At 37.9% G+C, this 21546-nt stretch overlaps 1 long non-coding RNA gene across 1 annotated transcript in view; it reads left to right on the top strand.

The window, feature by feature from the left end:
- LOC144580105 (uncharacterized) overlaps positions 1–20532 on the top strand; it is a 162410-nt gene extending 141878 nt beyond the window's left edge. The window contains exon 3 of the long non-coding RNA XR_013529036.1: positions 415–20532. This is a non-coding gene — a long non-coding RNA (uncharacterized LOC144580105). The remainder of the gene's footprint in view (positions 1–414) is intronic.
- The last annotated feature ends 1014 nt before the right edge of the window (positions 20533–21546 follow it).

Here is a 21546-nt window from a genome sequence, read left to right as displayed (position 1 = left end):
TTTTACTTCTCAGAGATAAAATCGGGTGTGGAATAAACCTTTGATGGCATTATGCAAATGGAGCCTGTAAAATCAGTTATATTGACTGCATACCTGGTGTTGCAGGGTTCGATTTTCTGAATAGCAAATTCTGAGATGGAGATTAATATGTAGGACTTTTATTAAGGAGTATTCTTGGGACGGAGGTTTGTGGAAGGGAGAATAAGAAGTGGAAATAGGCAGATGTTTACTCCGTGACCTTTTCCCAATAAAGACCTTCATGACCCCTCATAAGGGCCACAGAACTCAGGTTCAGAATTGTCTTCAGTTGGATGAGGGGTCCAGGCCATTTCTACTCTCATATTGATCAACCATTAAGTGCAGAATGCCTGTGGATGGAGGCGCGACCTTAGAGAGGCACTCTTTTCATTTCAGGCAATCCTCAAGGAGTCCTGACCGTGAGAACTGTCGTTCTGCAGGACTCCCAGCAGATGGAGGAATGTCCACTACATCGTGAAGGACCTGAAAGGTATATTTAATTCTCCACCATGATTCTGCTTCTTAAAGCTTCTGGGAGCGTCTCTTCCAAGATTCTGGTGAGTCTCTCTTCCTGGGGGAAACTTAGCAGAGGACGGGAAGCAGGACAAACCATGGCCCCCACTATCATAGCTGGATTCGAAGGGCATTCTTTCCACCGTCTACTATCCATCTTGATCTCCCTCACGCAGCAAAGACCCTGCTGGTCACAGTGGTTTATTGGCGTCATAACACAGACTTTTATCTTTGAGGCATCTGATAAATCTTTGGTAGCTGCTACAGTAAGTATAGTTATTATTATTTCTGGCTATAATCAGGTCCCTCAGTGCTGCATTTCTTAAGTGTTTTCCTTTCCTTATTAATGAGACTGAATTGTAGAAATCGTGGTTATGCTCAATGAGCTTAAGTTACTGCATGCATTTGGAATTTTCGTGTGTAGAGAAGATCTAAGAAGGACCAAGGAGAATCTCTGTTCCTAAGAAATTTGAGGCTGTGATTCTGAAATTTTACTCAGCCTGAGTTGGTCGTTTAACTTTTATTGCCTTGGTCTCAACGTTCCTCTCATTTGGGCTTGCTGTTCTTGTGCATTTACCATCACACTTGAGAAAGGGAGTAATGCAGAGAGGTAGATGAGAACATTCCGAACGTGCCAAAGTAAACCTTGTGTATTATAGCTCTACCACCTCCTGAGCAGGGTCAGATATGCATGTTAAGATAATGACTCCCTTTCTTTCCCATGGACCCCTTGGCATAAGGAGCCCCAGATGCCCAGGTTGTAGCCATGCGACTTAGTTCAATGGGATTCTGATTGTTTCTCCTGGGAAAAGAGTTCACCACTTTCTGAACTCTTTAAACTGATGATGTCTATATTTGTGGGTACAGGGGACACAAATTTCCTACATAGGTCACTGGAATTGATGACTGCTCAAACTGAATTTCCTCTTTCCCAGTTACTATCTGGATTATGGAGTTTCCCTCTCAACAAACATTTCTGCATTCTCTGTTACTCATGCTGGATAGCCTCCTTTTAAATTCACCTCTTTTCTTCTTCCTCTTTCTAACTTATTCTCCTCACCAGGGAAATATTTTAAATCTGTCTTCTATTTGCTATAGGACAATAATTCTGTCCATTTTGTGTTTCTACAAAGCATCACACATGTCACTATTTATCACTGTTTTTGGCGCTTTTACTTATTGGCGTCATCTGCTCTTCAGGTCGCCATACTATTACTTATTCCTTCTCTAACCGAAACTTATGCCCAGAAATGTCACCTTGTAGAGACTTCTTTGGACATCACATACTAAAAGAACGTTCAACATCTAGTCACTATTGGTTCTATCTTTATTTTTATTTTCCTCCTAAAAGTGGTTAATTTGTTTGCTTGTTTTTTGTTTTTAATTGAGGCAGCATCTCACTCTGTCCCTCAGGTGGGAGTGCAGTGGCATGATCATGGCTCCTTGCACCCTCAGCCTTCTGAGGATGAATGGGCTCAAATGAACCTCCACCTCATTTTTTTTTTGACTTTTTATAGAGATCTTACTATGTTTCCAAGGCTTGTCTCAAACTCCTGGACTCAAGCCAGTCTCCTGCCTTGGCCTCCCAGTGCTGCCAATATAGTGACAGGCCCCTAGACCCAGCTAATTTTCCTTTTCACAGACTGCAAGGTCCGTGAGGGAAAACACCTTTTCTGACTTGTTCGTGATAGTGTCTACATGATCTGCCGCTTACTAGGTGCCCTTTCAGTTTCTGTTAAAGCAGCAAAAACTTGACAGTCCGAGATGAAAACTTTTCTCTTTCCCAGTTATTTTAACCTAGCATAGTAATAAAGAAAAGGAAAAAACAAATACAATGAATTTATAATATTGGGAAGATTGATAAAATTACCTGAATAAAATCAACTCTCTCAGCGACCAAAGATATGAAGAAGATGATTACATTTTAATAGATAACCCAGAAATGAACCTAATTCTAACATTAAGCATGTGCCTTGGTCAGTAACTGGAAACATGAGGTCAATGTTCCTTTGGCAGCTTAGAGGAGCCTTAGATAGATGGCGTTGACAAATCATCACATTGACGGAAAGAGAAAGAACAAAAGGGCTCTCTAAGCCAATTTCCTCTGGTATTTGTGTCCTTGAGCAGTGATTTTAATCGATAATGGTTGACCTGTAATACCTGTTCGGCAGTTTTCCGGGTCATTTCTCCCCTAAAGTTTGTGATACAGACACACAAATGCAGTATCTCCAACACCCAAGCCATTTGAGCAAGGCATCCTATTTGCATGTAGTAGAGAAACAAGGACTATTTAATGGTGGCCGCCGTAATAATTACAGTTATTATAGTTTTTGGCTACAATCGGGTCCCTCGATGCATTTCTTCATTTGAGGGTTTTCTTTTTTTATTTATGAGACTGAATTGTAGAAATCATGACTATGCTCCACGAACTTATGTTACTGGATACATTTGGTATTTCCAAGTGTAGAGAAGACCTAAGAAAGACCAAGGAGAATCGCTATTGTTAAAATTTGAAGCTTGGATTCTGAAATTTTCCTCAGCCTGAGTTGGCCATTTGAGTTTTATTGCTATCAACTTGGGAGTTAAGGGGGTTATGGCATGGGAGGTGCGTTTTAGGGCAACATGTGTGATGAAGACTGAAAATCAAGTTTGCAGAAAGTAAAAGAAACAAAATAAAAAGCAACTAAATTGTCAGAGAAACAGAGATGACGGACTACGTCGTGCACAAGAGAGAAAAGACCAACGTGATTTCTGATGGTTTTACAGCTTTTGGTTCCAGTCCTCTGGGAAGCCTCGCTGTATTCTCTGATTACGGTTTTCATAAAATATTCATGTATGTTTTTTACAAAGACTATTTTCTTTGGCCTCACAAGTATAACTACATGATTAATGCAATAGAGGTGATATAAATCATATAATAATATGTTCTTCGTCTTTATAAACACAATTCCCAAATATACTTTCTACCATTTCATTCGTAAAGAGGAGTGACAGCGCTATCTATTAAAAGGGTCAGACAAGCCGTGCATATGGAGTGATCACCCTTTCCAGACCTGCAGTCTGAAATCGGAGAAAACATCACAGGACACCTACACCTTAGCTTCTCTCTCCATACCTGAGCCCCAGCAGTAGGACATACATTACCCTATGTTGAACTGAAAGTAGTGATGGCGGTATCTTTGCCTACTCACATTTGAGACTCTGAGAGGATACTACCTTGAAGAATGACCCCTGCCATACCATGGGGGACCACACAAGAAAAAACAAAAACGAAAGAGGTGTCAAGTGTTTAGATAGAGAGTGAGCCCAGAATCTCTTACATATTTCAAATGGTATGAAATGTATTGAAGTCCATGGTTTGGGAGCTTGGGAGAGAAGTGAGGCTGCTTTTATCAGGGCCTGAGGATTACAGGGAGACAACCTGAGCAAGAACTAAACTGGATTCATGCCCAGACCTTAGGAGAATCCATAGAGAGGCCTAGGGACAGGGCCAAGCTCACTGGAGTTTGCTGCTCTCAAGAGCCTGCTCATCCTGTGGTCGGCTGACAGCAGGAGACACTGAACAGGCTGATAGGAAGCACCATCTCTGCAGGGGCTCACAAGGCTCCAGAGAGCAATTTGCTGCCGGAGTAGATGTGAGGCCTGCAGCCTCTCGTGACCATGGTACTGGAGGAGATTCTCCAGTCTATGAATGCACCCAAAAGAAACCAAACAAACAAAAAAAGTGCTTAAACTTAAAGGAACTAGCTATCATTGGGCGGCAGCATTTTTGACATGTTTTATGTTTCATTTTTACTACCCGGCATAGTGGGCGCTTTGAGGAAGATCAAACACATTACAGAAATTGCAGGTGTCCTCGTTGTGTTTCTACAGAGTCGTAGTGAGTAAAGTCACTTATTAATAGGTTATTTTTTGTTGTGATAACAAAGGATTCTAAGATATCCATCACGTAAAAGCAAAATGGCTTATTTTTGACTTATTCAACCATGTCTGCCAGGGGTCAGAAGAGGTACTTCCTTTTCGTAGTCACCCAGGTACACGGAGGCAGCCAGCATCGTAAACACCGCTGGTTGCCTGCCAGAGGGAAGAGGTTCTCATACTGACAGTTAAATGCTCCTGCTCAAAAGTGACATGTTTAGCTCATTACTCATTGTTCAGTACTAGTTACACTGTTCCAACTAATCAGAAAAGGGCCAGGAGTTACAACCCACTCATGTGCCCAGAAGGAAGGGGAATCAGACATATGTCAGGGACAGCACTAATGACCACCTTTAAATGAGTACTAGAGATATGAGTGAGAAGGTAAATTATCATGTTGCTCCTTTCCATTTAAGACACAGATAGAGGCCGGGCACGGTGGCTCAAGCCTGTAATCCCAGCACTTTGGGAGGCCGAGGCGGGTGGATCACAAGGTCAAGAGATTGAGACCATCCTGGTCAGCGTGGTGAAACCCCGTCTCTACTAAAAATACAAAAAATTAGCTGGGCATGGTGGCGCGTGCCTGTAATCCCAGCTACTCAGGAGGCTGAGGCAGGAGAATTGCCTGAACCCGGGAGGCCGAGGTTGCGGTGAGCCGAGGTCGCGCCATTGCACTCCAGCCTGGGTAACAAGAGCGAAACTCCGTCTCAAAAAAAAAAAAAAAAAAAAAAAAGACACAGATAGAAATGTCATAGATGGCTGTGCTTTATCAGGGCACATTTATACAAAGGTAAGCCCTAGAGCTGAGTGGAAGGTACTGAGCTCAATTATTCTGCTTAATGAAATAAGGGAAATATGAAGGTGAGAGGGTCTTGAGGGAGAGAAGCGGGGCCTCGTGCTCGTGTGACTAAATGAGTTTTATGTGTAGAGGCATCTCATATTTATAACTGTTAGTGTTGCTGTGAAGGTAATCCCTAATGTAGCCCAAAACTTCTGCAAGGTCTGCCACATCATCAAATGCCTTTTACGAAGGCTTGGCTTCTTTGTCTATTTTGAGAAAATTAAAGGGGTGAAGTTAAACATCTGTGTGAGCCATAAGGAGGGTTTTGGGGAGGGGGGAGAGTGAGGAAGAGAGAAACTGTGAGTTACATTGAGAATTAAATAGATCCAAGGACATGGAGTGTGTGTAAACCTTAACAATTCTCATATATTGGTGAGGCTGTTGGATTGCCCATATCTTATGGGATACAGCACTCAGAAAAAAATTTATTTAAAATTCAAAGGATTGAGTAACTTTAGCTGAGATCTTAGTAACAGTCCAATATGTGATCTCCTTGTTTAGGCTAGCCCAAAATACATGCCTGTTACTTAAAGTCAAAGTAAATGTGAATAAGACAGTTTGCAGAATATTTACTAACCAAGGAAAACTGCATAGATTTTTCTATTTTCATAATACAAAAAACATGACAATTATGTGAAAAAAATTAAAGTGTATTTAGCACATTTATGTTTTTCCAGACTTAGTTTGCTGTATAACCAAAATAATGATATTTGTTATCTATGATTTAGGTGTACATTGGATGAGAGGAAAATGGATCATTTTAGCTTCAAATGCTGGTTTTTTTTTTTTTTGCATAGTCCTTTAAATTCACAATACTCTGTATTGTTACAAAAAAGCCACTATCAGCCTAGAGAATTATGTTCTATAAGAAGAGAATGATATTCTTCAGCTAAATTATTTCACACATGGAGGATCTTAATCCTTCTATTTTTCAACAGTATTGCATGAAGCTTAAAGACAGTCTTATATTTTAAAGAACATCAAGATATATTATTTAATTTTCCAGATTACTCACAATAACAAACAAACTGAAAATTACTTTTAAAAAGAAGAAGAAATAAATGTGCCCGTTAGAGAAATGTTTCATGAGGAATGTCATTCCTTTAGCCAGGCTTTCAGCATGTGGAAAGGCCAGATGCTCACACAAATGAAACAGTGAGACAGCCAGCCCTTAAGGTACTCCCTCTGCTGTCATCTTCACCTCGACCCTCCCGATAAGCCTATCGATCTAGGCATGGCCGCTGTGTATCACAGGCTCCTGCCTGCTTGCTGTTCATCTATTTTCTTAAGTTGTGTAGTGGAAAGTGCGTCAGGGAGGGAGATAGCTCCTGCAACTCATGCAGCTTAGGGCACTCAGACTACGCACTGGAGAAAGTGAAGCTTGTAATGTCTAAATAAGTATTCTTAGTGGGCAGTTTCAGTAAATTGAACGGCAGTCAATGGACCTTTCTGCTACTCCCTTCCCTTCATCTATTACCATTACTTCTATGTGGGAGGTTTTAGCTCAGGGCAGATGTTACAGTAGAGCTCCTGAATAACAGAAATTTCGAACTGTCTTCCTCCTACAGCCCTGAGCATTCCAGAGACAACATTCTCTGCAAGAATTTGACAAGGAAACTACATTTTACTGTGTGCAACTTAGTAATGAGATTCAAATTTTTAAAACATTTCTAAAGTAGCACACAGATGTGGCTTTATAAAAAATGATTTAATGTAACATCAAATGCTACACTAAATCTTTTTATAAGCAGAGATGTTTAAGTCCAATGATGTTTTCATGTGGATGTGTAGGTCATATAATCATGCTAAAATTTGTAGATATGAGTGAAAAATATGTAGACTTGCAAACATTATAAAGTTAATTATCTGTTTTTTTCTGAGTTCAATATCTCTGTCATATATTTAAGCAATAAATATGCTAATTTTTTTCTAATTATTTATCAACTACCTTATATCACCAAGTTATTTCACCGTGATGATTTTATGAGCTATGTGTTATAGGTTCTGAGAGACATTTGTAGGTAATGAAACAAATTCCTAAATATCAAAAGAGGCCAATTTATTTATATTGTTAGTAACTTTTTCTTCTTGAATGGGCTGTAACAATTTTCATAAACCTTTAAGAAAGATCCCTTTGGCCAGGCATGATGGCTTGCACCTGTAATCTCAACACTTTGGGATGCTGAGGCAGGCAAATCACTTGAGCCCAGAAGTTTGAGACGAGCCCAGGCAACATGGTGAAATCCTGTCTTAAATATTTTTTTTCAAATTAGCCAAGTGTGGTGGCACATGCCTCATGCCTATAACCCCAGCTACTTGAAAGCCTGAGGCAGGAGAATCACCTGAGTTCTGAAATTGGAGCTGCAGTGAGCCAAGATTGCAACAACGCACTGCAGCTGGGGTGACAAAGTGAGACTCTGTATCTGAAAAAAAAAAAAAGGTCACTTTGTGTCCTCATTTCCAATGTATCTGCTTTATAATTTATCCTTTTCTGCACATTTAAGACAATTGCTATAGTTTAGCAATCTCAAATTCAATTAGACACTAAAACAAAAAATAATGGTGGCTCACGCCTGTAATCCCAGCACTTTGGGAGACCGAGGCGGGCAGATCATGAGGTTCAGAGATGGAGACCATCCTGGCCAACATGGTGAAACCCTGTCTCTACTGAAAATACAAAATTAGCTAGGTGTAGTGGTGAGCACCTGTAGTCTCAGCTACTTGGGAAGCTGAGACAAGAGAATCTCTTGGACCCAGGGGGCGGAGGTTGTAGTGAGCTGAGGTTGCGCCACTGAAGTCCAGCCTGGCAACAGAGTGAGACTCCATCTGAAAAAAAAAAAAAATCAGTACATCTAAATAATTGGATCAGCTTTTTATGAGCTTTTGGGTTTGCCTCAGAACAATTTGAAAGTGTTAGTATTTATATGTATGTTTCTATTTACAAATATAGACATAATTGAATTAAATGCAATGTGAATTGGCTTTAGTCACAATGATGAAATAGAGAAAATATTATATCTTTTTTACTGAAGTTTCTTCCCAGTTTGATATTTTATACATACATATATACACACATGAACACACACGTAAGCATGTTTTTGATTCCCTGCTACTTACTGTTCAACATCTGCTATGTCCTTTTTCCTGAAGTTATAAAAATAAAATAAAATAATGCCTTTTTCTAATTTGTTTTTGGTATTTAAGAATAAATAAAAAAACCAACTGCTTTCTTTCCCTTTGCCAGGTAGCAATTAAAGATTCTTTTCATTTTTTGCTTACCTACTATTTCTAGTTAAGGAAATATCTAAATTGTAAGAAAAGTGTAGCTGTTACCTCTTTTATCAACTGTAATAGAAACAGCTTGAAGAAAGAACATTTGATAGGCTTGAAGAAAGGGCTTGATATTAAAAGCAGAGAGGGTCCCATCCACCCTAGAAAAGAGGCTGTTTACACAATCCTAACTTGGAAACAATCTTCCCTGGCACCAAGAGAAAAAACAGATGGGAGTTCGGTAAAACAATTTGTTTCTTTAAAAATTACCTAAGTTTAGATCTAGAATGAGACTTTTCAGAAAAACTGCTTTTATTCCTTTGAGAAATTAAGGGTTTGCAGATAATAGCATGTTTTGTGCCACCAATGATATTATCTGCCCTAATTTTTCTAGGTCATATTAGTATAGAAGCAAGTTGTATCTCAATTAAACATCATCTTTTGTGAGAAGCTAATAGCAAAACAAGTTAAGGTAAAGAAGTTGAAAGTTTGAAGCCAAAAAGCATCCTATCAGTGTGGGTGATTAATCACTCTTATGGGTAGTCACTTTTTCTTCCACAGTGTATTGAGTCACACTTTTGGACTCCCACACTAGTAAGAAGCAAGGGCATATAACACTGCTTCAGATTTTCACGAACATTTTCATCATCTTTAATATTGTTTTTCACAGATTGCTCGTAGGATTGCTTAAAAATCATGCTCAAAATAATACTTTACCATTGTTTGTCAAATGTGTAGGGTTCTGGAACTTTGAAGCACCTCTACTAAAAAAAAAAATAGAAAGTATGTCCTACACATTGAAAACGAGACCTTCTTATTCCATCAGTGTTGCTCCCTGCCTATTTGGGATCACAAAGTGTTGCTGTCTGATATGCAAACCATGATTAGTCTTTTCATTTAAGGCAGTAAGATAGGAAGAATTTGGAAAATGTCTTGTACAGTATACACTTTTCTACCACTTAGTTAAGGATTGTCATTAAATGCCTCTCAAGGCAGCCTCAGCAAAACAAGGAGATGGGACAGAGTATCTCTAGAGCACTTCATTTAAGACATAATTCTTGTAGAAATTGTGTCATTTGTAGACACATTATTTTTTATTAATAGTGAAAATGTTTGCTTCTTTACAAAATTTAATATTCAGCAATAATTCTACAGCTCTCTTGTGAGGTTGCCTAATCCCTCTCCAATATGAAACATGAAGTGATTTGAATAACGATACATTTATGGAGATGTACATTAGCTAATACATTTAACTCTGAACAGTAGCTTAAAACAAAGTCCAGATAACTTATTTTTCATAATTTCTTATTCTGCTAGTAACATAGAAGATAACTTTCTATAAACTTTGCTTACTTGGTGCAAACTACTGGGTTTTAATAAAAATATAATAGCACTTCCAATGATTGGGGGACCACAGTGTAATGATTCTGTTATGATTTTACTGCAAGTAATTTAATCTGATTCCCTACATTGTTATAAAATATAAATTAAATCAAAGATTAGGTGTGAAGAAAGATAGAGTTTTCAATATTGCTTTCATTTTCTTCCCTTTACCTTATTGCTGTAGTATCTGCATCCTAATGAAGTTACTCACCTAAACCCCTTTTCTCCTCCTACGTCCAGCCACCCAGGATCTGCCGTCAAATGAAAGTACTTAGAGCTAAATGACAACCATAATTTTAAAAGAAACCAATTAACTGAAAGATATAGTAGAGTGGGCCGTTTTTTTAACATTGTCACTGTAGAAAAGGGAGTCACAATGAGAATCTGTACCAAGAAAAAGAAAAGTAAATAAAATCGTTAAGTTCCAAATAAAATTGGATCGAACAACTTGAAAATATCACATATTTTAATCATTTTTTGGACTTTTCTAAACTCTTCATTTCTATAATTATTTATTTCATCTGTATTTTAATTAACAGCAAAATTTTGACATTTGTTTTATTGTGAATTATTTTGAAATTAATTTTCAAATGTCCAAAGCTTAACAAGTTGAGAAGTTTTAGGCTTTTAAAGTGACCCTTGGCATGTATATTGGTAGAAAATATAACTTTATGGGGTCTTATGTTTCCGCAGAACGTGGAAAGACTTTCTCACACATTATTTCAATTCACGTGCACATGTACAAGCATGTCACTTATTCCTGGTGCCTAGTAAACCATGCACATGTAAGTTAATATTTCACAGATTTTAAAATGTGTAAACAAATGCTTTTCTGCTTAAACAGAAGGAGTCAGTTTTTCACCATAATTTTGTAGGTTCAATTGTCCTCTCTTTGCTCTTCCAGGAGCATGTTGGAGAATGTGACGTTGGTCAGACTGTGCAGGCTGTTTGCCCTTTTATCTCATAACCATCTTTGCAATGCCAAGTGTTGCCTAGGACCAGTTTCTCAGCATGAACGGTGTGAGCCGTTGTAATTGTCTTCCATTTAGAACTTAAATTCTCCGCTTGATTTGCTGATCTAATTATGTCCGGTCTGTATTTATTATGGATTGGAAGGGTTTTAGCATGTTTCCTCCCTGTGAGGATCAGAGATTAGTACGAATAACTTCTGGGCAAGTCTTGAGAAGAGGCCGTATACTCAGTATCCATATGAAGTGATGTAACTGGTTTTGTTACATGTATGTATGCATTCATATTACTACATGCTTTAACTTGTGTATTATGTATTTTGAGATACTCTCTGACTTATATAGGGTTTTGTCTAAAGCAAATCTTGAAACAAAGGTTTTAACCACGGGTAATTCATTTAGAAAATAAGCGTAAGAAGCATCTCCCCTGAAAAAGCAGGAGAAACGAAGTGAGAGGCAGGAAAGAAAAGACAATAACATGTGCATTAATGAATGATGTATCACTGTTACCAATTGCAGTACAATCTCTATGGGAAAATTTCTGAGAAACCGTGAAACGCGCCTCTGAATTGCCTTACCAGGCAATGGGAACTTAGGACACACACAGACTTCCATCACGTCTGCTCCGTCCCTGCCACTCTAGGTTGCATCATATTACTGTGAAACAAGCTCTTGTTGGTCCATGAATGAGTGTTGCTGTGTCAGAAACCACAGCTTCAGGTAAATTCAGGTTTATCAAGGGAAGATGGTTTGGGGCACCTGTAGAACTGCTGCTGTCCAATCCTTGGACCTCTTAAATTTGCTCATGCCTCACAATGAACGTACTTGTTGCTGGGACTTCAGGCAGATGGCTGGCTACAACCTATATTTTTAAAAAATCTTAACTATAAGGCTGGTAGAGCCAACTAATCATGTTGCTGTCACTAATCTAAATATATAATTGGCATTTCTTTATATTAAACCTTTATCACTTATTCTAGATCACCTTCATCTGCAGGAGCATGTTTTATGACCTAGATTGCTTGCCTTGTGGAGTGACCCAAAGCTTTATCCCTGAGGGCTGTAAATTTCAGTCACTTTGCTTTAGTCTGGCTCTGGTGGCTATAATCGCATTTTAACTAGTGTTACTGGGCATGAAAGGATTGATCAGTGCTCCAGCGTATCCCTCAAGTTCCAAGACCTTTCTCTCCTTGCTATTATTGTAAAGCAACAACCCTACCTATTATGACAGTCGTTCATTACGTTATGTGATAGTGTACCGGCATGAGGTGGCCACAGTGATTCGGTGTCAGTTATATCTTTAGGTTTAATGGGACTCCTGCTGTGTCTTTTGGTCGACACATCCCCTGATTCCCCATTGTATGACACTACCTTTAGAGCCCAGTGTTTCACTTGTCTTTAGAGCCTGATGTTGCATGGAAGATAAATAAAAATTCCCTAAGACTGCTGACAGTGAAGGCAGGAAAGCTTTCTATTTCTGTCCCAGGGTTCTTGGTTTCACATGTTCTAGCATTTAGTATAGCACATCTAATTGTTATTGGCTCAGCGTTAATACCTTATCCTGGAAGAGATTTTTCCAACCCAGAAAAAACATCTCTCCCAAGTTTTCATTTTAGGCGAGTGAACCGTTGAATATTCTGAAGTTCGCGGTTAGTGAATCCCGTGGTGCATGTTTATTATTATGTTTCCTTTGCTGTGCAGTTACTTCATTAGTAAGGCAGTGTCATTTAGTATAGCACGTTAGTAAATCTGTCAGAAACTAGATGGCAGTACTGTGGCAAGGAAGATGAAAACATTATTTCAGGGGTAAAACTGTTGCACTAACAATGAATTACTGATCTGTTCATGATAGGAGAAATTTGCTGTACACAGCATAGCACCAGGTGGTTCTGTGCTGCTGGAGAGTTCAGACGTTCAGTTATGTTTGGAACAATACAAGCCTTGGTAAAAGGGAGTCTGTACCTCTTGTGCCCATGTAACTTTTGTCCCTGCCACCATGAACATTTTAGTTAATTGTGCTGCCGATAGGATGGTCAAAGACGGGGGCTTAACAGCATCTACTGGACAAGTCATTTTTCTCTATTGAGTTGTCTGGTATCTTCTCTGCAGTTGATGTTTTCTTGTAGGCACTGATGTGATATACAAAACAATGGCCGGGCATGCTGGCTCAAGCCTGTAATCCTAGCCCTTTGGGAGGCCGAGGCGGGTGGATCACGAGGTCAAGAGATCAAGACCATACCGGCAAAATGGTGAAAACCCGTCTCTACTAAAAATAAAAAAAAATTAAAAAAAACACTTCATACTTCAGGTCCACTCACACTGAGGTGTCATTTACATCACATTCCATCATAACTCCTTTATTCTACCTTTCAATCTTGTTCCCTCTAGTTTGTTAACAAATGAGGCCATTCACCATTGCCCAATAATCTATATATTCATCTCAACTACTTTTTCCTCCACGAAAGGAAATGACTAAGTATATTGCCTAAAAATCTTACGACTGTGAAGATTTCTCTTCACTTTGTCTTTAGGATCCGCCCCCCCCACCCCCCGTTATGGAGCTGTGTGTGGAAACATTCATTTCTGGCTTCCATTCAAATGCCAGGATGATTCATCTGTAAACCAGCCTCAGGATTTTTTTTCTTTATAGGGAACATCAACAAGACCATTGGTATGCTCTGAGGGAGGGCAGCTGTGTAGGAGAGACGCAGTTTGTCCATGTAAGCTGCCTCTTCAAGTAACAGGGAACTCGTTTCTGACCTCTGCATCTGCCTCGGTTTGATCCCAGGAATACACTTTCATCATCTGCGTATCCTATCTTAGGTTGTGGTGGAAGTGATGATACCTAGCTTACATTGACAGCTCTAGTTTGACTGCAGCTTGAGGTCCTGTAGCTCCTCAGCCTCCACGAGGCACAAGGAGCAAAGCAGGATCTTTTCAGAAGGTAAGTAGTTTTCTCCCTGAGGTTTGTACTTCATCCGCTATCGAGACTTCTTAGAAACACCGGATAACATTCCTGTCTACCATGGAAATCTCTAGCTTCAGTGAAATAGTCTACAAAAAGCAAAAACGATTAATATTTTTTATAGGGAGCAGGAAAGGGAAAATAGCCCCGGGAAAGGTAGTGATTTGCTTCATTTCTCAGATAGATGAACATCTTAACTGATAGAAATTGAAAAGCCACATTTTCTAGATCATGGTTTGTCAAACTATGGCCAGGAGGCCAAAACCTCATTCATCATCTGTTTTTTCAAATAAAGTTTTATTGGTATACAGCCACATGCATTCATTTACATATTGCCTATGGCTAATTTTGTGCTGCAGTGTCAGAGTTGACACAGACCATGTGGCTTGCAAAGCCTAAAATATTTACTAAGTGGCCCTTTACAGAAAAAGACCGTTGATTGCAGCTCTTGATGTAGCACGTGTCAAATGCCAGAGAAGTGTGAACCTGCGCCATCATTTACAGCACATCAGCTGCAACTTTTCTGCTCTTCATTTAAGTTAATAATAATGTGTTATCACCCATGATTCATCTGTCTTTTTTGGCAACCATATTGATAGGATGAATGGGGATATTGTGGGAATCACTCCTTAGTCTTACCACTTTTAGGACTCTGAGTGTTGCACTAACATTTTTAATTCCACAGATGATGCATTATTGTCTCTGATTTACCAGCGGCTGTAGTTGTAGGGACTTTGACTTCACTCTTCTCCACTAGCCAGAGCGTTTTTGCTCGCCAATAAGTGCATCCATCTCAGTTATGTGCTCTGACTCCAGGGGAGCAAACACAGCATGGGTCCACAGACTTGTATAAACCGTCCCCCAGTAGACAGGAGCCAGGACCCTGGTTCTCAGTGGCCTCCCTAACAGAAGGATGATGTTGACGTTTGCCTCAGCTAAGAGTCTGTCCAATCCTCCCATTGTTCTGTCACTCTGGTAAATAGCCAAGGATGGGATATATTCACTATATACCCTTGTAAATTTAGAATTAATGCTCTCTGCCTTAGATTTCCATTATGAATATTATCTCTTACAGGGGTACACAATGATATCTCCATCCTAATTAAGTTGATTTTTCTAAATTTTTGTGGTAGCCCTTAGTAAGACAAATACTTCCCCCACTGGCAATATTTTTTTCTATTTTATTTTTATAAATCTCACATATTCTCTAAAATCTAAATAAAGTACTGTTTTTTTTTTTTTGAAGATTTTGCTTTGGAAATGCCCTTTCTAACATCAACTATGTGACTGCCTTGAGTTGTTCTTCAACTCTTGATTTATTTAAGGCTTCATGCCTCAGTCAAACAAGGCACAAGCAACTAGGAATCCCTTAATATGAACTAGTAATTTTATATATTTCTTTATTTAATCTTCATAAAATCACCATGAGATATGTGTGATTATTTTTATCTTTATTATATGGGAATAAACTTTCTCTCATAGATTAAATTACTTTCCCAATGTCACACACTGATTAAATGTTACAGAGTATAAGTAATTCCCAGACTTCTGAATCTAATTATGGTGTGCTCTTTTTGTATAGTGGGTACCATTTTTTCCCAATAGATTTTAAGTTACTAAAAAAAATGGGCTTGTATCTAGTATATTTTTATGATTCCCTGAAATTTTAGGAGAACCTTGTACACAATAGAAATGCAATATATATTTGCTGATTGAAAAATTAAACATACAGATCTTCTTCTTAAAATATTCACATTTCCGACCAGCTCTTAACTAAATTCTATGCATTTTTAGGAAGAAACGTTTAAACTATGTTAGTAGCCCACGCTCATATACTACATTTCAAATCTCTGTTCTACTGCTGCACTTGTTTTCTGCTGGGAACTTAATCATGTATCACCTTATTACCTGTTCCATATTTCATATGTCAAATATGTTATGACTTTGGTAGTCAGTCATTATTTCCAGTTTCCCATTCAACATAGTTAATATCTGAGAACAATCAAAGGCATTGCTGTGAGATGAGAAATATATATCTTTTACACACACACATGTCTATATGTATATCTGTATATAGATGTATGTGTGGGTATCTATATACATACACACATTAGCTTCTCAGTTGGCTATCCATGTATAACTTTTGATTCCCCCAAAACTTTACTATTCAAAGCCTCTTTTGACCAGAAGTCTTACCAATAATGCACACAGTCAATTAACCTATATTTATATACTGTATTCTTATAATAAAGTAATCTAGATAAAAGAAAATGTTATTAAGAAAATCATAAAGTAGATAAAATGTTTTTATTATTGATTAAGTGAAAGTGTATCATCATAAAGTTCTTTATCTCCATCGTCTTCACCTTAAGTGGACAAAGGAGGATGGTAAAGAAGAGGTCTTTGTCTTGGTCTTTCTATCTCAAGAGTGGCAGAGTTGAAAGAGGTGGAAAAGGTCGAAGGTGAGGCAGGAGAGGCAGGTACATTTGGTGTAACTTGATGAAAATACATAGTAATCTTGGTTGACCATTTTGCTTTCTCATTTCTCTAAAAATGTTTCTAAACAATAGCAATCTTTCTCCCACTATTTGCTTTAGTTCCAGTAACTTTATCATAGATGGGTCCATGTCATGAAAGACGTCAGCAGCAGACTTGAATACTTACTGTCCTTCTGCCAGATATTCCAATGTCAGTTTGTTTTCTGGCATGCCGTTTCTATGTGCTCTTCCTCCTCATCTGGTGCTGGTTGGGAAACACTCATCTTCATCAAGTCATCTTCTGTTAATTCCTGTGTTATGATGCCTACTAGCTTTTGAATTTCTCCAAGATCAGTAACTTGAAACCCTCTACCCCTCACCCTTTCTGCCATATGCACAATCCCTTCACCCCTCACCCTTTCTGCCATATGCACTATCTCTTTTATGGTTACCTTGACTGGCTCTGTTGTAAATCCTCTGCCGTCAACTGCAACATCTGAACACAGTTTTCTCTAAGAATTAATTTTTTCAGGCTTGGTGGCCTGAAACTTCTATAAAAGTGATGGGATCTTCAATGGTGTATTCCTTCCACACTTTCCTTATATTCTTTTTATCGAGTTTCTCTTCTACAGCATTGACAATTCTTTCCGTAGAATAGCACATATATATAATTAGATTTAAAAGTCCCAGTGACCCACTTGTTTAGAGTCTGATTCATTACATTGTATTTTTGGCAAGTAGACCACTTTGATTGCTTTCACATGGAACTCATTGGGTGTCGGGTGACCACAGGCATTTTTTCAACATCAGAATAACTTTAAAAGGCCATCTTTTGGTGGGAAGGTAGTTCCTGACTTCAGGGATAAAGCATCACTAGAACCAGTCTAGAAAAAGAGCTCTCATTGTCCACGCCATCTCGTTGTGAAACCAAAATATTAGCAGTTGATATTTTTCTTTTACCTTCGAGGATTGGGTGTTAGAAGCTTCATAGATAAGGGCCGTTCTGATCGTACATCTGACTGTCTTTTCACAAAACAGTTGAGTTAGTCCACATCCCTTTTTGACTTGAGTCTCGGTGCTAACTTCTCTTTCTTACTAATGAATGTCATTTGTGGCATTCTTCCCCCAAAATAGAGCACATTTGGTCTGTGTTAAAAACCTGTTTAGGTAGATATAATTTCTCCTTAATGATTTTCTTTTTTTTTTCTTTTTTAATGGCACCTGAGAATTCATATGCTACCCCTTGGTCACCAGAAGCTGCTTCTGTCATCTTGACATTTTTAAAGTGAAACCTCTTTCTAATATTATCAAGCCATCCCTTGCTGGCATTAAATTCTCCAGATTCAGATTCTTCACCTTCCCTTTGCTTTGGATCATATAGTGAAATTTGCTTTCTCTTGAATCATGTTATAGCCTATAGGTATGCCTGTCTTACAACAATTCTGCACCCACATAAGCGCTGCATCTTTAATACAAGATAAAAAGGTATTTTACGAAAAGTGCAAAATTAACACCCAAGCTGGTATAGCTGCAACAACAGCTTCAAACCTTTTTTTTTCCTTTTATTACAATGGTTCTTAAGCTGGATGTATTTATCTTGAAATGGCAGACAACTGCCACTGCAGACGTCAATCTAAAGCAATTCAACTTTTTCTTACAATGTCATGGCCTACCTCTGCTTCCTGGGAGCATGTCCAGCATCACTAGCGACACTGCATATGGGCTCCATGGTGTTATTCAAGGCTGATGGCATAGCGATAAACATGATGAAAAGTATGTGGGAATCACAAGAGATTACCTTTTACTGCTGTGTGGAGTTTACTGGAGAGACAAGCTGTTCATGCAGAGGCAATTAGCATCACATGGCATTTTTTTTTTTTTTTTTGAGATGGAATCTCGCTCTGTAGCCAGGATGGAGTGCAGTGGTGCAGTCTCAGCCCACTGCAACCTCCGCCTCGCGGGTTCAAGCAATTATCCTTCCTCAGTATCTTGAGTAGCTGCGACTACAGGTGCATGCCGTTATGGTCAGGATGGTCTCGCTCTCTTGACCTTGTGATCCACCCGCCTTGGCCTTCCAGAGTTCTGGGATTACAAGGCTGAGCCTCCATGCCAGGCCTACATGGCATTTTAAGTGGTTATTTGTAACACTTGAGATCACTACAGGAGCAACAGGAAGTGACTACAAAATTATTACAGTGGTACAGTATTACTAAAATAAATTTTACGCAGTTATGGATTAAAATGCATGTTTCTTTTTTTATATTTCTCTTCACTTTGAATGGTGCCCTGTACAGTCTGTGTTTTTGTAGGTTTTGATAAATTTTAACTTTCTTTTCTTTTTTTTTTGAGATGCAGTTTCACTCTTGTCAGCCAGGCTGGAGTGACAAGAGAGAAAAACACCCAGCCTCCTGGTTTCAATTCTCTTGCCTCAGCCTTCGAGTAGTTGGGATTACAGGCACCAGCCACCATGACTGGCTAATTTTCATATTTTTGCTAGAGACAGGATTTTATCATGTTGGCCAAGCTGGTCTTGAACTCCTGACCTCAGGTGATTCGCCTGCTTTGGCCTCCCAAAGTGCTGTGATTACAGGCTTGAGCCACCATGCTCAGCCAATTTTAACTTTTAATAATAGATTGTGTATGTTTTATTACGGTAAATGATAAAATAAGCTAGTGTTTACATATATTTCATGTATTCATGACATACATAAGTTAAATTAAGCAAAAATTATCCCTGAATTTTAACAAATTGTTGCAAATCTCCAAAATATTTTTTCAGTATATTTATTTTTAAAAGTCTGCATATAAGTGGATCCATGCATTTCAAACCCAGGTTGTTCAAGATTCAGCTGTGTGTGTATGTATGTTTATGACATTACAAGGGTGTGTATATGTATACATATAAACATGTAAAATACCAGAATGTACAACTTAGTTTTAGTTTTGAAATTTGTGAGGCTAATGTTTTTGGAAAAACTGCTTAAATTAGTAATTCCACATGACTCTACATTATGTGGTTAAGTTTTTTTTTTCCACTGGGCTAAACTCTCCAGAGGGAAAGGATACAATTCCAGTCAAGACCTAATCATCTTCTAATACGGCTTCTTAATTAATTCCTATAAACGGGACTGCTCTAATTCTGTGGTGTTTTCCAAGTATATATTCTAAAGCAAAATGTGAACTGCAAATGACTAATCTGACCTATCTCAGGAGTAAATCCTAGCAACTTGCTCTGGACAATGATTCATATCAGATATTTGCATCACTAATTTTTAATTTTAATTAATATGCTTTTTAAAATTTAGCTTTACGTTTACAGAAAAATTAAGCAGAGAGTACAGATGATTCCCATTTACTTTTTTCATAACTCTTGCCTGTGTATTTTCCCAGTGTTAACATCTTGCATTGGTGTTTGTACATTTGTTACACTTGATGAAACAATATATTGTTGTTATAATTTGTTTCCTTGAGCATAAGAAAAAAATGTGGAAGTTTTCATTTTCCTCTTTTGTTGTAATATAAAATGTCAAAACAATTGAAAATAATGTCCTCCTTGGCTGTAGTATTTCTCTCACCTGCATCATCTTCAGGAATGACAGTCTGCTACTGATAAGTTCCCCTTTGCATCTATATATAAATTATCACTGTTTTTGAAATTGAAAGAGGAGAGTAAAATCAGACAGAGGACTGACATATAGCCTTCCACTAGGGAGAAGCTAATAGCTCTATTTAAGAATTTTTCTTCTGAAAACAATTATACCACAAGACATGATTTATATAACCACAAATTAGATTAGAAACAAATATACCATAATAAAAAGAAATGTGTTAAAATGTCTAAATCAGAGAAAATAAATTTATTTAGCCCAGGTTGTTAGGGGAGTTTTGTGTACCAATTGTAAAGATCCTATAAGCATTAAGCCTTCTACATAACATGTGTTATATGCCATAACACTGCTGTTCACATTTTCAAAGCACACCCTGACTTCATTCTCACATGTTAAGTCCTCCTCATTGTATTTGCCGCATTTGGCACTGTAAACAAGGTTCTCCTTTTCGCTTTACTTTCTGAGGACCAGGCGCATACTCCACTATTTCTATGCATCATAATCTATTCACTTCTTTATGACACCTAAGTTTTTTGTTACATAGATCCTACCAGTTGGAAAGATCACTAATGTTATGCAATTGCAATTGTATTTTAAAGTCTATTTCTACAATGTAAAAACATCTAATTACTTATTTTTTTATTTGAGTTTTCCTTTTTTACATTTTTACTTGGATGGAATTTAGATCTCTATAAATGAAGTTAACAAAATGTTCTCAAAAGACTATTTATTTTAACATGTGAAAAGAAGCATATGTTGTTATATATTTCTAACTACAAATTCCTCCAGCTAAAAAGAAATAATTGAGGATGAATTATAAGTAATAATTAAACTTACATAATAGGGTGATTAGCGTGCATAGCTCTTATTATGATGAGGTCAGACCTTTCAAAAAATGTAAGCAGTTTCTCAGCAATTGGGAAAAAAGTAGTATGTACAATTTTAAAAATATTTGTGAATATCCCAACCAGAAGAAATCAGAAACAAGAGATGTTACCTGGCCACTTAACGTTTCATGGATTTCAGGGGATTACAACACATAATTGTTATGATCTCCATATTTATGTTTCTCCAAAATTCACAAGGTGAAACCCTACCTTCTAATGGGATGGTATTAGGAGGTGGGACCTTTGAGAGGTAATTAAGTTTAGATGAGGTCATGAGAGTACAGCCTCCATGATGGAATGCGTACCCTTAGGAGAGGAGAAAGAGACTTGAGCTTGCTCCTTTTTTAAAAAATATAAGAATAGAGCAGCTACCTACAAAAAGTCTAGAAAAAGTTTTATATACTTCTAATATTCAATCAATGAGTATAATGATGTCTGCATTATAATATCCAGGGGTTATTAAAGACAAAATTTTAAATATTGTACAAGCATCTTACAGAGAATTTTCGTTTTAGTCTTTCAAGGGATTAGTTGTAACTACCATGGTAAAGATAGATTCAAAAAGCACCTATAGTGAACCTAGAATGAAAAAGGCAGTCAACAGTGATTTACATCTGTCCAATAATAACTTGTCTTTACTCTTTTATTGTTGTTCCAAAGCCTTATATCCATAATGAGTATCTAAAACCCAAAAGTAG

The sequence above is a fragment of the Callithrix jacchus genome, chromosome 18 (assembly GCF_049354715.1).
Source record: "Callithrix jacchus isolate 240 chromosome 18, calJac240_pri, whole genome shotgun sequence".
In the NCBI taxonomy this organism is placed as follows: domain Eukaryota; kingdom Metazoa; phylum Chordata; class Mammalia; order Primates; family Cebidae; genus Callithrix; species Callithrix jacchus.
This window is presented reverse-complemented; position numbering and strand designations above follow the sequence as displayed.